This window comes from Trifolium pratense, linkage group LG2 (assembly GCF_020283565.1).
Source record: "Trifolium pratense cultivar HEN17-A07 linkage group LG2, ARS_RC_1.1, whole genome shotgun sequence".
Taxonomy (NCBI): domain Eukaryota; kingdom Viridiplantae; phylum Streptophyta; class Magnoliopsida; order Fabales; family Fabaceae; genus Trifolium; species Trifolium pratense.
In genome coordinates, this window is record NC_060060.1 from 24,101,458 (window position 1) to 24,105,182 (window position 3,725).

The window sequence follows — 3,725 nt, forward strand, 5'->3', positions numbered from 1 at the left end:
TAATTCTGCTAAACTCACTGTCGATGCAAACATGCATTATATTGGATTTTCGATATTCGTTCATTGAATCTCTTTTTTTAATGAAATCAAACAGGTCGTGAACGTTGTGCTATGACTTTCATGGATGCATTTGGTGCTTAAACTGCATTGGAGCCCCTTACATAGAGTGGCGATCATTACATTTATTTCTTGCCTTGAAATTATTCGTCGTGGGATTTGGAATTTGTTTAGGTAACTTCCAATTTGACATAAAATCTCTTATGGTTTTTTATTCGCGTAATATTACTTGAACATTATTTTTGTAAGGATATATGAATGATCAATGAATGGCATGCATATATTAATACACATTATAATTGGTCAGGTTGGAGAATGAGCACTAGAACAATGTCGGAAACTACCGCGCGTTCAAGTCAGTACCTCATCCTTTCAGTTATTATGATGATGATGATGATGATGAAGATGGAAATGGCAAGGATGAATAGTTTGCATGCTTCAATTCAAAGCAAATTTAAAGAATGTGTTGTAATAATTATAGGTTTAAATCCATAATTCAACATATCAAATATTTTTGCAGCATTTTTATCTTATTAGTTGTATCTATCATGTAATTGATGCTTATTGTGTCTAATATACAACTAAAAGACTTAAATTATAACACCCCATATTAATTTATCTAGAATATCAATAGGAGTATACATAACTGAATCGGGATACATTAAAATTACAGAATTCTTTTGTCTAACATGGTAAAATTACGAGGTAATTATTTGTCAGACAAGCCTAACTTGGTAGGATTGAAAAGGTTAATACATATAAAATATTGTACAACCATTATGACACATAAATTGAAACAGATAACATCTAATTAATATCTTTGGATGCCTCCAGTTCCACTTAGCTCGCAGCCTCCATGCCTTGAGCAACCTGTTTATCTGTAATCAATAAATTGTGGGGTGAGACAACTAAGCCTCAGTGAGTTTCTTACTACCCTCTACTTGGTGTACTAACACCGGGGTCCTGAAAATAGTTGATCACTAATAATCTTATATTCATTAATGAATAACATAATATAAATAAAAGTGTATCACACAAATATTATCTTGTTCGTTTTACAGGAAGCTTCTGAGGTGAGTATATCTCGAAAGGTCCACTAAGGATGTACTCCTCTTAGGATGTTCTCCACTACCCGTTGTGACATAGCTATGTCACGTTGGTCTTACTCACAATAATTACTTAACGAATTTCTACTCATATGCAGAAATCCTCTTATAGCATAAGCTATACTGAATTGTGGTTTGGGATTAACCACAATATGATCAACTATACTAATTCTAACATTCTTAATTAACAACCAATCCCGGGGAACTAAAACAACTTATGTTCTTATGCGTCTATACATGATAACTCACATTAGACGTTCGAGGGTTTACATACATTGTACTAATCACTTAGAGCTCCAAAACAATTTATTTGTTATGAAAATCAGTCAACTCTAAGTTATTACCACAATACAATACCACAATCGAATATGGCGTTAACATGTCTAAAATATGGGAAAACCAGCACAAGTCATAAGCTCTAATTGTTATTATATTGTTCTAAAATTGATGTTGAAATGGTGTGTGAACATGTCTAATAATCGAGGATCATTATTGTACGAGTCAGGAGTCATCCAGACTTAAAACAACAGATTTTCTCCATTTTACAGTGACCAATCGACTGGTACAGTCCAAAACTAGTTTTTCATGTGTTTTTAAAGATGACAATCAATTGGTACAACATGCCAATCGATCGGTACTGCACAAATGTAGTTTTTTTTTTCTTTCATAAAATTAAGTTCTTGAATCACTTTTAACAATGTCCATTGACTCGTAACTTATACCTCATGAAACTACAATTATCCAAACGTATTCACAACACATTTGAGCATGGAAAAGGAAACTACTCAAGCATTTCAAAGTATGCATTTCTAATTTAATTCATCAATTTTTCTAACTTAGAAATTATAAATTCCTATGCTTTGGACTTATGGTTTCCATGTCTCTACTTAAACAAACCCACCTGAGATATCCAGCATCACTGAACTGATCCGTACACTCTCGAGCATCCGAGCGCGTAAAACTCGCAATCCAAAACCCAGAATTTGACAGCATCATTACCCTAGATTCAAACGTGGACTGAGACTTCATTATTAATCCAAAAATTACCAAATTGGTACTCAGTCGAAGGAAATTGCGTCAGCTTTCCATAGAAACAAAAATCACTCAATTCTGAGTTACAGGGAGAGAGTACTTACTGTTTTACTGCAGGCATATCCCAAACACGAATTTCCTTAGGCTCATTCCAATTTTTGCTTGTTTCCAATTTCTGTTCTTCTTTCCTATTTTCTTGTTCAATGCAGGTCTCAAGCTCTCATGAGTGTTCCAAAACATAAAATCATGTACAAACAATCAATCCAATGGGTAGGGACATATATTGGTCTTAGGGTTCATAGAGAAAAGGAATGAAACTGAAATTATTACCTTAGAATTCCAATGACCCATATCCTTATGATTAAATGAACAGCACATGCAACTAAGAATTGAGAGTGAAATTGGAGTTTATGAAAATGAGAGAGTACGAGAGGCAGAGAGATTGGTGAGGAAAGAAGAGTTTATTTTTCTATTACCTTAATTGCCTTAATCCTTGGGTTGTGAGGAGTTTAGCCAAGAATTTGCATGTGATTTTGGGTGATTGAAAATAGTAAAATTTTTTTATGGAGAAGAAGAACAATGGTGGTAGTTGGTGGTGATGGCGTGGAGAGAAGAAGAACAGGTCCTGACTTTGGGTAACTGAAACAAATAAAACATGAGTTGTTTTACGGCCCATGTGAGCATGTATAGTCTCTTCTAATTGGCACTTACATTTTTGCCCTTCACTCACTACTACAAAAATATTTATGACCTTCGATTACTTTTTCATACTTTGGTAATTATTCTTTGTTTAACTCCGATAATTCTCTCTTTTAATTTTTTCTTCTAGAAATTAAAGTCGGGTTGTTACATAAATAATCACATGTAACGTCAATAGATTAATTTTGTTTCAAGAGACTCACAAGATAAGCCTCTTTAAGACATAGGATGGTCATGACCACCCTAACAATCTAAAACTTACAATGAATACATAAAAAATACTGTTTTTCTAAATTTCGCCACTTAGACTAGACTATCGAAAAAAGTTAATCAAAAATCAAAATAATTTTTCTCAGCCAAAAAATCCATGCAAATAATATGAAAATTAACGCACATGAGAAATAATAATTTCTTATTTATTCTTATAAATTCAATTACAAGGAAAATAGCATAATTTAGGGTAGTGTAACATTGAAAGTAGTGCAACATGGTGGGCAACATTTTGGATTAATTAGGCAAAGTTCTGGTCTACAATTCGGATATGCAATTCCAGCTTGTGGAATATTGGTTCCATCATGTGTGCCATATGCACTTCCAACAAGGATCGTCGCAATAGCAACTAAGAGAACCACCAATTTCAACACCATTTTCAATGAACCTTCCATTATAAAGAAATAGTTTTTACAAGATAAATAGACTTTGCCTAATTTCTCTTGAAATGTGTTAAACCATCTCTTTATTTATAGTGAGAGGAATTTTTTTTACTGAATTAATAGATATAAACATAATTATGCAAATCTTGGATTTATTTGAGTAAATATATATATTAAA

General features: G+C 32.9%; 1 long non-coding RNA gene across 2 annotated transcripts; it reads right to left on the reverse strand.

The window, feature by feature from the left end:
- Positions 1-678: 678 nt before the first annotated feature.
- On the reverse strand, positions 679-2,829 carry LOC123905058. Of its 2 annotated transcripts, none has more exons than XR_006808308.1 (3): positions 2,300-2,829; positions 2,065-2,180; positions 679-935 (listed from the first exon to the last, which is right to left on the reverse strand). It is a non-coding gene; the product is annotated as an uncharacterized LOC123905058 (long non-coding RNA). The 2 variants fall into 2 exon arrangements; XR_006808307.1 differs by having other exon boundaries at positions 681-935; positions 2,065-2,163.
- Positions 2,830-3,725: the final 896 nt, after the last annotated feature.